General features: G+C 44.2%; 1 long non-coding RNA gene across 1 annotated transcript; it reads right to left on the reverse strand.

Moving 5' to 3' along the window:
* Positions 1–264: 264 nt before the first annotated feature.
* LOC132831020 (uncharacterized) lies at positions 265–13813 on the reverse strand. The gene is made up of 3 exons (XR_009646468.1): positions 13525–13813; positions 10207–10375; positions 265–414 (listed from the first exon to the last, which is right to left on the reverse strand). It is a non-coding gene; the product is annotated as an uncharacterized LOC132831020 (long non-coding RNA).
* Positions 13814–14305: the final 492 nt, after the last annotated feature.

The following is a 14305-nucleotide window of genomic DNA, read 5'->3' on the forward strand; positions in this document are numbered from 1 at the left end:
CAAGTTGGCTAACAGACTTTATTCTGTTTCCTTCTCAAAAGTGACATTACTGGCTATTCCTCGCTTCTAGCACTCCATATGAGAGAGAATCTCTCTTTACCTGTAGTGCAGGGGTGTCTAATGGCTGTCTTCAAACTGTGACATTCGAAACGCAGAATATCTACATATTCACAGAAACACACACACAGACCAGAAAGTGCAGTTTATTTATAACTTTCTACTTTGTATATTCCTAGATGGCTAAAACTCAAATGTCTGCTGTTTGAGGGATACTCCACAGGAGGCCATGTCCTGCTGAGAGCAGTAGCCAACCCTTCATTCTCTCTATAGCCACAGGAAACCACAGTCCAGTTTATTCTCGATTGCATCTCTTCCTGTGAAGTACTGCTGATTGAAGTCCCTTTGCACCTTTTACTGTAAACAGAAATTGGCATGATTAAAAGTTCAACATATCCATAAATAATCCATGGATATGATTTGTTGTTAATGCACTGTTTATGTGGCTCAGAGTCATATCTTGTTTGATAATTCACCTTGGGATTTTTTTTTATTTTAAAGGTGTTACATAAACATAAGTTGTTGTTCTTCCATTTCCTCAGCACCCACCTTGTCATTACTGTCCAAGAGAGAAACAGGAGCTCAGGAACAGGATCAGAGCCAGGACAATGGGGCTCAGAGACTGGGCTTAAAAATGATATCGGCAAACCAGACCATTAAGAGGTTAATTATTTTTGGGATGACAATTGAAGTTAGCTGGGTAAGTACATGAAAGTACATTTCCTGATGAAGGGCTTATGCCCGAAATGTCAATTCTCCTGCTCCTCGGATGCTGTCTGACCTGCTGTGCTTTTCCAGCACCACACTCTCGACTCTGATCTCCAGCATCTGCAGTCCTCACTTTCTCAAAGTATATGAAATGTCGAGCTGATGCTAAAACAGGCTGTTTTAACAGGGATTGGGAGGATGGGGACACAAGGGAAACTTGACTTTGAGAGGCAACTGATATAACGCTACAGAAACCGGTATCCCATCACCAAGTCCCCCTTTATTTACACATGGAGAGTCCCTGACACTGATCCAGCTCCCTCAGAGCCAGCTCTCAGAGTGAACAGAACCTCAGACACTCATATTTATATCTGTCAGCCAGGGCTCCCTGATGGGCCCAGATCAACAGCCCCAATCAGGGAACTCAGATTCTATGAGGTTCACCTGGCTGTCCTCGTTATAATCACTATAGGAACCATCCCTTTTCAGGTCTACATGGGGCCAATTGCACTCGTTTCTTACACCTGTATTTGAGGGCTGGGAAAATACTAAAGTTAATACAAAATGGAGATTCAGCACGTTACCTCAGGCTCAGAATCGTATTAATGTCTGGGATTTTGTCACACTCCCGGGAGTTTGAGGGAGTTGAGAGACTGTGGAATCTGAGCCCGAACTCCATGTGCCATTGTCTCTGGGAAGCCCATTGGCTGGAAGGCAGTGTGAGCCTCATGTGTGCTGTGTATATTGTGGAGTTTAAGTGAAAAAATTTGCTCATTGGTTGGCATTTGTCTCTGATATGTGTTAAGTAGATTAAGGCAATAAATAATGAAATGCATGTGTCTTGTATTAATTTTGATCAGTCTGCAAAGAACCCATAGATACTTTCAGCCTAAAAATACAACACAGAGCTGCTCAAGTTTTAAAGAAAATGTAGAATTTGCAAATCCAATTTCTTGATAGTAATGTATCCTTTAAAATTTCAATTACATCTCATGATATTAAACCAATCTAACCATCAATGAACTCCTCAAAAAGACAGTCAGTTATAGAATGTTAGATCAGAAGAAGGACATTCAGCCATTATATCTCTGATGGTTGTTTGAAAGAGTTATTCAAATCCTTTCACCACCCCTGATCTTTCCCACAATTTCCTATTCCAAATATTTATCGAATTCTCCTTTTCAAAGTTATAATTTGAATCTGTTATCAATTACCCTTCAGAATTCAGATCATACCAACTCCCCTGGAAAATTATTTTCTTTATCTCCTCACTCCACTGCTTCCAGTCCTTTGGGAGTATTGGAGCAAGAAGCCTTGCTATGTTATGGTTTATTCTCACAGTGGCTATGTTTTCTCAGTGAGTTTCTCTGTCATGTGCATGCATTGTATACCTGCACGTGGATGTGGAAATGGAGGGATTGTCTTCTGAGGAGAGGTTGAGTCGATTGGGCCTGTACCCATTGGAGTTTAGAAAAATGAAATATAAAAGATTCTTAGGGGACTTGACAGAGTATGTGTGGTTGTTTGTCCTTGTGGAAGAGTCTGGGATCAGAGGGCATTATCTCAGAGTGAAGGGTCACCCACTGAAGACAGAGGTGAGGAGGAATCTCTCCTCTCAGAGGGGAGTGAGTCTGGAATTCACAGACTGCTATTGAGGCTGGGTCATTAAATATATTTATTTAATGGAATCAAGGGTTACAGGAAGGGCAGGAAAGTGGACATGAGGAATATCAGATCAGTCATGATCCTACTGAATGGGGTAGCAGACTTGAGGGGCCAAATGGCCTACTCTTGTTCCTATTTCGTATGGTCTTAACAGCCATGATCTCATTGAATGGCAGAGCAGAGATGGTGGACTGAATGGCCTCCTCCTGTTCCTACATCATATGGATCGTGGGTATGGCAGGCAAGGAAGTTGCCCATTTCTATTAGTCCTTGATCTGATTGATCTGATTGGTCATTTTCGAGGACAGTTAAGAGTCACCCACATTGTGATAGATCTGGAGTCACATATAAAGAAGGCTGTGTGAGGACAGTCATTCTTTAAAGGACATTATTGAACCAGATTTTGTTTTTGTTTAACAACAATCAATAATAGTTATATGGTTTTCATCAGAATAGCTTTTAATTCCAGAGTTGGTTGAATTCAAATTTCACCATCTGCCTGTGTGTGTCTATTTATATGTGTGTGTGTGTGTGTGAGAGAGAGAGAAAGCGAGATTGTGTGTCTCTGTGAGTGTGTGTGTCTGTGTGTGATTGATTTAAACTGTTCTCTCTAGGAGACAGAGACAGTGTGGTGTAATTGCCTGTTTGAAAAATTAATGACACTTGAAAGAATGCAGCCACTCCAGCCCCATCAAACCTTCAGCTGGAGGGAGCTGATGAGATGAAAGAGCTGTTTTCTAATAGTGTTTCCAGCCAGGATCTAGCTCTGTAGCTATCACAATATGTGTAGCTGTCTGTGTAATTATCTACCTGTGAGAGAAAGAGCTATTGTTGCACATAATGATCTCTTTTTATCAAGTTCAAGTCTTCTTTCCTCTTTTTTATTGCTAATTTTCCCTATTCAATTCCCGAAGGTATTGACTCCTTGCTGGCATACAGTTTAAAGGATTATCCTCCACTAACTTCCCTCCCTCCCCACCCTCCCATTGAACATTGACAGTGATGGTGCAACTGCATGACACAGCCTAAACAAATCAGATCTTGCCCTCTGATAACCACCCACTCTTAGCTCCGTCTGTGAGCACTGGCACAATGTGCCAACCAAGAATCAGTCAGTAAAGTCACAAGTCATACGATACCAGGTTATAAACCAACAGGTTTATTTGAAATCACAAGGTTTTGGAGCCTGCTCCTTTGTCAGGTGACCTGGTCAGCGCTCCGAAAGCATGTGATTTTAAATATGTCTGTTGGATTATAACCTGGGGTATATGATTTCTGACCTTGTCCTCCCCAGTCCAACACTGGCACCTCCAGGTTTGGTGTTTGGATCCTTACCCTGATAGGGCTTCAGGCAGTACAGTACAGTGTACACCGCCTCAGTACAGTGCTGAGAGTGTGTTATAGTATTTCAGATGAGATGTTAAACTGAGGCGGTGTAAAAATTCCCAATGCTTGATTTGAAGAGTTCTCCCTGATGTCCTGACCTCAACCAACATCATTAAATTAGATTCAAAAGCAGAAATTGCTGGAGAAATTCAGCATGTCTGGCAACATCTGTGAAAAGAGAAACACAGTTTACATTTCGAGTCGAGTGACTCTGAAATTAACTGTTTTTTTCTCTCCACAGATGCTGCCACACCTGCTGAGTTTCTCCAGCAACTTGTTTATGTCTCAGATTGCCAGATTGTTTGATTTGACTAAATTTGACTGGCTGGTGATTATCAAGTTGCTGTTTGTGGGATCTTACTGTGTCTATGATTCTGACATTACAACAGTGACCACACTTCAGAAAGTATAAAACATTTGGGGATGTTATCAGATTGTGAAAGGTGCTACATAAATCTCCATCTTTATTTTAATCAATGCAACATTGATGAGGTCGATGAGGTAAAATCCACCTTCCCATTTTGATGATTATTGCTGACCTGATGCTCCTGATGAAGTTTCAGAGTGCTGCACCTTTTATTCCTCTGTGTGAGCACGATTCCTACCAGGGCAATCGTTTTGGATCCATCTTCTCTTTGCAGCAAATAAATTCAAACTCCCTGCCTCTCTGGATAACCAAGGTTCCACATGGGAAGTCAGGGCTGATAATGAAAAGGGAAGGACTGAGCTGCACAACAAAGGCAGCTGCTGGAGCTGTGTTTGGATGAGGAGCTAGAATGTGGTGAGCTCATTAGGAGAGGTCACTGTCCACTGCAGCTGACGGTGCTGAGTAATGGGGTGATTAGGCAGCCCGAGGAGGACTGGCTGCACATGACTTGTGTTTTATCATCTGCAGGCACTGTTTATCTCTGAATGGTTTCTCTCATCCTTGCAACAGTCTCCAAGCTTCCTGGTTCATGGCCTTGCATTAAAAAACTCAACTGCAGACTGAATATTTTTCTTCTTTTATTGAGTTTCCCTCCCCTCATCTCTCGAAGCCTCTCACAGCCACAGGATGGTGCAGCCAATGAAATGTTCCTAACGTGCTGTAAAACGTATACAGTCAGCTCCCTTAAACTGCAATCTGACACGACCTGGTAATCTGCTTTCCTGATTTTGTTTGAGGGATCCATGTTGGCCAGGACTCAGACAAACTCTCCTGCTCTCCTTCGAGATCCTGTGACATGGGTTTCGTTCCCAGCTGAGCAGGCAAATTGGACCCTCAGTGTAAGCTTTCATCCTGAGGACAGCAGCTGCAGCCCTGCAGCACCCCCTCAGTACTGCACCGCAGCTTCACCCTTCTGTTCTGGTCCTGCATTGGAGGCAAGAAGCCTGGCACGTGAACCACATCATTTAGAGATTTATGGCCCTTACCGCAGGCGGCTTGAGCATCACATTCAGGCTGACTCTCCTGTTGCAGGGGTGCTGCAGTGTTGGAGGCGTCACCTTTCCAGTGAGATGTTAAACCACAGCCTCATCAGTCCTCTTGCGATGATCCCAATATCTGTTGTGTAGTGAACAGCAAGGCAGTTATCACTGGTGCCCTGGCCAATACTTACCCTTCAACAAACAGCAAGATGATCTGGGCACTGTCACATGATTCTCTGTGGGGGCTTGCTGTGCAAGGTTGGACTGATGTGTTGCCTATTTTACAGCAGGGGTAGCACTTTACAAAGTACTTCATTGGCTGTGAACATGCTGAGGTTGTGAAAGGTTCTATACAAATGTAGGTTGCTCCTTCTTTCTGCACTGTGCAGCTCACTGTCACAGAGACCCAGGGGTTATTCAGTGCCTGATACCCATTCGATGCCGTCGCTGAAACTACTCACCCCTTTGTGCCATTTGTATATGACCCGGCTGTTAGTGATTGCCTTCCAGCGCGGTAACTGGACACCAAGATCTTCCTGCTCCCGAAAGTGAAAATCTATTTTCACTCTGAGTGAATTTAATCTAAAGGTTTGTCAGAAAGTGAGAGGATGAGAGAGACTGCAGTCCCTTGTGAGTGTGCACTCTGTTCCTGCTGCATTACTGTGATCATCAGGGCAAAGCGAATTCAGAAGGAATTCTATTCACAAGGGCCTGTTTCCACACTGTAAGTAAGTAAGTAATCTACATTGTCAATAAACCGCCGTTTTAAATCTGACTGTCCACTTTCCACGTCCCCATGTGGGATCTGATACTGGGATACATGACTAACTGTCTGCACATTTCCCCAGGCAGCTGTGACTCACTGGGGCATCGCTGCCACCTCAGAACCAGGATATCCTGACCATGCCCCAGTGCAGGCACTGGATCCAGCTGGCATAGCACTGTGACCGTAACTGCACTGTCTGAGGTATCACATCGAACATTAAGCCAATATCTCTGCTCTGTCAGATAGATGGAAAAGACTCTCTCAGAGGGTTGGAATTCCCTTGTTCAAATTGATTTAGTGGGATTATCACAAGACTATTAATCTAGAGATCCACGAAATGTTCTGGAGACACAGGTTCAAGTTGTGTCATGGTAGATGGTGGAATTTGAATTCAATATAAATCACGGGTGAAGAGTCTAATCATGTCCATTCAAAGGAGACCGGAATTGCACACAATATTCCAACAGTGGCCTAATCAATGTCCTGTACAGCCGCAACATGACCTCCCAACTCCTGTACTCAATACTCTGACTAATAAAGGAAAGCATACCAAACGGCGCCTTCACTACCCTATCTACCTGCAACTCCACTTTCAAGGAGCTATGAATCTGCCCTCCAAGGTCTCTTTGTTCAACAACACTCCCTAGGACCTTACCATTAAGTGCGTAAGTCATGCTAAGATTTGCTTTACCAAAATGCAGCACCTCGCATTTTGATGGGTTGGACCAAAGGGTCTGTTTCCATGCTGTACATCTCTACGACTCTATAACTACTGCCGATTGTTGGAAAAACCCATCTAGTTCACTAATGTTCTTCAGGAAAGGAAACTGCCATCCTTATCTGGTCTGGTCTCCATGTAACTCCAGACCCAAAGTAATGTGGTTGACTCTCAACTGCACTCCGGACAATTGGGGATGGGCAATAACTGCTAGCCAGTGATATCGATGTCCCATGAATGTTTAAAAAAAGGCAGTGGATGGAGGACTTTTAGACATGTTTATGGCAAGGGTAGATAGATTACCGAGAACATGAAAGATTCTCTGGGCTATGCAGGAATGTTGGGTCAAAATCAGAACAGCCAATCATCTTACAGAATGGCGGAGAGGGCTCACAGGGCTGAGTGGCCTCCTCTTGTTTATATTCCATGGAAACATTTTGAAGATAAGCAGGGGAGTATGTTCAATGTTTATCCCCTCATCCTACCTCACTGAAAACAGCTGATCCAGTCATCATCACATTGGTGATTGTGGGATCTTGCTGTGCACACACTGACTGCTCAGTTTCCTGAATTACAACAGCAACTACCCTTCAAAAAGTCTTGTTCGTTGGCTCTGCTGAGCGTCGGGATATGCTGGGGTTGCCAAAGACTGTAAAAACTCTTAATTTTTCGTTCAACCTCTCATTCCTCGGGACCTTGACAATCTGCTAAACAAGGCAGAAGTGAGGACTGCAGATGCTGGGGATCAGAGTCTAGATTAGAGTGATGCTGGAAAAGCGCAGCAGGTCAGGCAGCATCTGAGGAGCAGGAGAGTCGATGTTTCGGGCAAAAGCCCTTCATCAGGAAAATCTAGAATCTGCTAAACAAGGTCAGTGCTTTTGGGAGTGGGGGGAGGGGTGGGGAGTGGGATTGACCTGTGCCTTCCAAACACGAAAAAAATCCAGGGTCAGAGGAGGGATGCTGCATTTTTAAAAAAATGTAAATATTAAGGATGTTTCTGCAGTATTTGCTGAGGTCTCATGTCACTTGTGATCTAATCACTTGCCTCAGAATCCTGTTGGGATTCTTAATTTTCTCCGGCTACCCCCCTGTCCAATAGGAACACTGAGGCCAAAACTGTGGAGGCAGCCATCACTCCGGAGCTTCCTCTCCCTGCTCAGTAACGTCGCGGCCAGGAGCTACTATGTAATTTCAAACTGTTACAACCCATAAGCAGAACAATTCATTGTTGTCAGAGCTAATACTCGAACTGTTAGCACTCAAATGAATGAGTCCAAAAACCGAGTGTGCACTCCTGCATGACGATCAGCGTCTCTGACTGGCCAATTAATTACACACACACAAAAATCAATTCATAAGGTATTTCACACTTTGCGATGCTTTTCATTACAATCTGACAAGGGCTCTCCTCCTTATGCCCTCACACTTCACATTGCATAGCCATTTATACTTAGTCTGGCAATTTACTGGCTCTCTGTATCTGCCTCTGTGCAGTTTATTTCACAGCTGCCCACTGCGTTATTGCACTTGCCATTTTATTTTCTCTCTCCCTCTCTCTCTCTCTCTCTGCATGAACCAGAGGCGCTGAGCTGAAGGCAGCTCATTCCACACTCACACTCACTGCTGACTTCATTGTCAAGTGTCATGCTTCATCCAGTCCTCCCACTGTGGAGACAAATAAGAAAACAACGGGCTCACATCTCACTGTATGTGAACCTTATGTTCTGGTTTGGAAAGTTTTCTTTAAAACAAAATCTCCTCCTCCTGCGGGTTCCCCCCCCCCCACTGCCTCCCCTCCTGCCTAATGTTGGGATGCCAGTTCCATCTTAAGGTCAGCCAACATCTGCAGGGTGAATGGGGCAAGGTGCAGGGATCCTGGGTGGATACACCTAGCCCCTTCACTGAGCTCTCCCCCAGTTGTAAAGGTTTGTATCAGACACGCTGACAAGGTGAGAATTTAACAGGAGCAGCAGAAGGATGATGTCAAAGGTTCTGCACCTTCAGAATTCTATATCCTAGAGACCTGCCAATGCTCAGTTGTTGAGAATATTCAGGACTGAGAGCGATAGATTTTTGGCTGATAAGGTATTCAGGGATAATGGAGAGATGTGGAGATAAAACATAAGACATCTGTGATCATCAAATTGAATGAACAGACTTGAGGGGCCAACCTCCAGTTCTTACAAAAAAGATCCTTTTTCTGTTTTTAAGCCTTCCATTCGCATTTCTCTATAACCAGCCATGACCTTCTCCCCACCTTCATCAACCTATTGCATTCTCAGCTACCTCCCCCCCAACCCCACCCCCGTCCCATTTATCTCTCAGCTCCCCCAGGCCACAAGTCTATTCCTGATGATGGGCTCTTGCCCAAAATGTCGCCTCTCCTGCTCCTCGGATGCTGCTTGACCAGCTGTGCTTTTCCAGCATCATACTCTTGACTCTGATCGCCAGCAGCTGCAGTGCTCCTCAGCACATTACAGTCAGATAGACAATTCCCTTCACCGTAGCACTCTCCACCCCCTTATAACGTATGGACTATTTGGTAATTCTAGAGACACCAGCATTGTCTCTGTGACCCTTTGCTGATCCATCAATGGTCAGCTGTACTAGTGATTCTGATCCAATGCGAACCCAATGCCCAAATGTGCACTTTTCACCTGTGTCACTAGGTGAACACTTAAATGGATTCCTCATCAGGATGCTCAATTAAATCCTCCACTACTGTCCTCAACCATACCTCTTGTTGCCTTAGGGCTCCTGTGGTGCAGATGAAGAGAAGCTTCTTCACCCAGAGAATGGGGAGCCTGTGGAATTCACTGCTACAGAAAGCAGCTGAGGCCAGCCGTATTTTCAATAAGGAGATAGATGCAGCTCTGATGGCTAAAGGCACCATGGGTTTATGGGAGGAGCTGAAAATGTGTTGCTGGAAAAGCGCAGCAGGTCAGGCAGCATCCAAGGAACAGGAGATTTGACGTTTCGAGCATAAGTCCTTCTTCAGGAATGCCCGAAATGTCGAATCTCCTGTTCCTCGGATGCTGCCTGACCTGCTGCGCTTTTCCAGCAACACATTTTCAGCTCTGATCTCCAGCATCTGCAGACCTCACTTTCTCCTCGAAGATTATGGGAGGAGAGCAGGGTTAGAGTACTGAGCTTGATGATCAACTATGATCACAGTGAATGACAGAGCAGGCTCGAGGGGTCAAATCACTCTCCTGCTTCTGTCTTCTATGTTTCCATTTTGTAATGTTCCTCCCTCTGGGTGAGGAGACCCGAGATTAAATCCCACCTGCTCCAAGGTGAGTCATATCATGCCTGAACAAGTTGATAGAAAACATTACCATTTCTACCTTTGTTACCTTGATTAGTTCACTGTACTGCTGGCTTTCAACAATGTCACCCACCTTAAACAGTGGCTCAATCCAAAACTCTGTAACCAGATCCCATTCACTCACAAACTGCTGCACTCACTGAACTGCATGCACTCTCGCTCTGGCAATACCTTGATTTGAAAATGTTCTTTCGCATTTACAAGTCCTGCTGTGAAATCTTGTCTGGTTACTTTTCTTCGAAGTGGCTTGAGATATTTCACTGTAGGTGCTCCATCAATTGAAGTTGTTGTACTTTATGATGTAGCTGTTTCCTTCTGGTGCTGACATTTACTGAGTTTTCTGTGTAAATACATGATAACATAAAAAGCAAGTGTTTGCATCACCTCTTTTCATCATTTCCTGGGGTGTGAGCATTGCTGGTTAGTCCAGCATTTATTGCCCATCCCTAATTGCCCTAGGGAAGGTGGCACTGAGCTACTTTATTACACCACTGTAGTGCACATGCTGTAGGTTAGGTCCACAATGCCCTTATGGAGATAGAGGATTCTGACCCAGTAACATTGCAGGAACAGTGTTATACAGTATGGATGGTGAGCAGTTTGGAGGGGAACTTGGTGGTGATCTCATGTATCTGTTGCCCTTGACCTTCTGGGTGGTAGAAATTGAGGATTTGGAAGGTGTTAACAATGGAGCCTTGAGGGGTTGCCACAGATGACTGTTTGTGTGGAGTTTGCACATTCTCCCTGTGTCTGCGTGAGTTTCCTCCGAGTGCTCCGGTTTCCTCATACAGTCCAAAGATGTGCAGGTCAGGTGAATTGGCCATGCTAAATTGCCCATAGTGTTAGGTGCATTAGTCAGAGGGAAATGGGTCTGGGTGAGTTACTCTTTAGAGGGTCGGTGTGGACTGGTTGGGCCGAGTGCATATTGTAGATGGTACGCTCAGCTGTGATTGTACGTCAGCAGTATAGGGATTGAAGGTTTAAGGCAATGGATGGAGAGCATTGACCTGTATGTCATTGAGCTTTTTGAGTGTTTTTGGAGTTGCACTCACTCAGGAATATTGAATCACAAAGGGAGGAGGAGGTCATTCTGTCCATCGAGTCTCGCTTATGTCTAGTATATGGTGGATAGTGGTATGAGAGTGGAGCTGGGGGAAATCTGTACTCTCAGTTGCTGGATGGCTGGTTTGAGATGCAGAGTGATAGGAGAAAGTGAGGACTGCAGATGCTGGAGATCAGAGCTGAAAATGTGTTGCTGGAAAAGCGCAGCAGGTCAGGCAGCATCCAAGGAGCAGGAGAGTCGACGTTTCGGGCATGAGCCCTTCTTCAGATGCAGTGATGCCAACTATGTGGATTCAATTTCCACATCACTCAAGGTTTCCACATGGCATTCTCCTCCACCTCACGGCCCAGTGCAGAGTGCAGTGGCAGCCAGTGGTCAGACCACGTGGATACCCCTGTGCGGGTCTGCTGCAGAGAGCTCTGGGACAGAGACTGGGAAGTTTGCCTTTTGAACGTACTATTTTGCTGACATTCTGACCTGTGAGTTTTGAGAAGGCTTGTAACTCAGGTTGAGGTTCTGGATGTAGGTTTGCTCGCTGAGGTGAAAGGTTCATTTTCAGATGTTTCGTCACCCTACTAGGTAGGGTGGACCTCTGGGTGAAGCACTGCTGATGATTCCTGCTTTCTATTTATATGCTTGGGTTTCTTTGGGTTGGTGATGTCATTTCTTGTGGTGATGTCATTTCCTGTTCTTTTACTCAGGGGCTGGTAGATGGAGTCTAACTCGATGCGTTTGTTGATGGAGTTCCTGTTGGAATGCCATGCTTCTAGGAATTCTCATGCATGTCTCTGTTTGGCTTGTCCCAGGATGGATGTGTTGTCCCAGTTGAAGTGGTGTCTTTCCTGAACTGTATGGGATCTCTGATATCAGGATTCTTAGCAGAGGCAGTAATGCAGAGACTCGAATAAACTGCTCTGCCAACCATCCAACCCAAACTTTGGGTCCGCTACGTGGATGACACCTTTATCATCAATAAACAAAACAAATTAGAGGAAACCTTCAAGACCATTAATAATACCCTTACTGGCATAAAATTCACTAAACAGGAGGAAAACAACAACACACTGCCATTCCGAGATCTCACAGTAGAACGAACAGCCAATGGGCAACTTCAAACCAGTGTTTACAGGAAAACAACACAAACAGACCAAATACTGAACTACAGAAGCGATCACCCAATATCCACAAAAGAAGCTGCATCAGAACATTATTTCAATGAGCCACCACACACTGCAGCACAGAGGGACTATGCAGAGCAGAGGAAAATCACCTATACCGTGTATTCAAACAGAACGGGTACCCAATGAACACAGTCTGCCAATTTCTCAGCAGCAAACCCAAACAAGCAGACAAAACATGTCCAGAAACCCTAACCACTCTCCCCTAGATCAAAGACATCTTGGAAATGACTGCCTGATTACTCAGATCCCTTGGTATCATGGTAGCCCACAAACCCACCAACACACTAAAACAGCAGCTAATGAACCTGAAAGACCCTATACAGAGAACAAGCAAAACTAATGTCATTTACAAAATACTGTGCAAGAACTGTAACAAACACTACATTGGACAAACAGGCAGAAAACTAGCCACCAGGATACATGAACATCAACTAGCCACAAAACAACATGGCCCTCTCTCACTAGTATCCTCACATATGGATGAGGAAGAACATCACTTCAACTGGGACAACACGTGCACCCTAGGATAAGCCAAACAGAGACATGCACGAGAATTCCTAGAAGCATGGCATTCTAACCGGAACTTTATCAAAAAACACATCGAGTGAGACCCCATCTACCACCACTTGAGAAAAATAACAGGAAATGACATCACCACAGGAAATGACATTACCAACCCAAAGAAACCCAAACATATAAATAGAAAGCAGGAATCATTAGCAATGCTTTGCCCAGAGGCCCACTGAAGATGTTACCTAGTAGTGTGACGAAATGTCTGGAAATGAACCTTCCAGCTTTCTGACCTGTAGCTGTACAGTGTATAGCTGTAACCTGTAGCTGTACAGTGTATAGCTGTAACCTGAAGTTGTACAGTGTATAGCTGTAACTTGTAGCTGTACAGTGTATAGCTGTAACCTGAAGTTGTACAGTGTATAGCTGTAACTTGTAGTTTTACAATGTATAGGTGTAACTTGTTTTCGTCATTTCTCTATTCTGTAACTAAGGATTGTACCTAGGTACCTTGTAAATGTGATGCTGCTATAAGTGGTGTCTTGTAAACCTTTCACTGTACTCATGTGAGTATACGTGACAATAAAGCTAATTCAATTCAATTTAATCTCTCCCCTCGCCTGAGGAGTGGTGACCCTCAGGTTAAACCACCACCAGTGGTGTCTCTCTCTCTCTCTCTCTCCTTTACCTTCGATGGTGGGCAGGGTTCAGGGAGATGGGCGTTAAGTTACTCACCACAGAATTCCCAGTTTCTGACTTGCTCTTGTAGCTACAGTATTTATCCAGCTGGTCCAGTTCAGTTTCTAGTCTAGCCCTTGGGTAACATTCCTTTAAGTGCCTGCAGCTGCTGTCACCCTCCGTGAACAGTGATCAGATACTGACACAGATTGCAACCTTGACTTCCGGTTCCAGAACTCGCTGCTGCACATAGACCTCAGATATCCAAACAGAAGAAAGCAAAATGAGAGAGAACATTGCCCCAGCATGTTAACAATGGGATTCAGCGGAGATGGATGCCTAATTTGTTGTACTATACAATCCATTGGTGTCAAACTTTAAAGCTTAGCCCTTATTGAGTTAAACCACGAAATAAAAATCATTATTTCCATATTAAATAAAATATTATATTAAATATATACTAAATACCATCATTTTTTAAAAAAAACTGAACACCTCTGCATTTTTGTTGCTATTTTTGCTTCTATTTGCTGTCACTGATAATGAACAGTAACTGAACACCTTAGTTTTGCATCTACAATAAAAGAACTGTGGATATTGAAGATCTGAAACAAAAATGGAAACTGTATTCTGATGAAGAGTCATGGGATCTATAACATTAATTCTGCTTTCTCTCCACAGATGCTGCCAGACCCACTGAGTATCTCCATCAATTTCTGCTTTTGTTTGTGGCTTTGATGTTTTTAAGCCTTATTATCTGTGCTGTATGTAGTGACATCACATATCCAAGCCAGACATTAGATTAGATTCGATTACTTACAGTGTGGAAACAGGCCCT

The sequence above is a fragment of the Hemiscyllium ocellatum genome, chromosome 32, assembly GCF_020745735.1.
Source record: "Hemiscyllium ocellatum isolate sHemOce1 chromosome 32, sHemOce1.pat.X.cur, whole genome shotgun sequence".
Taxonomy (NCBI): domain Eukaryota; kingdom Metazoa; phylum Chordata; class Chondrichthyes; order Orectolobiformes; family Hemiscylliidae; genus Hemiscyllium; species Hemiscyllium ocellatum.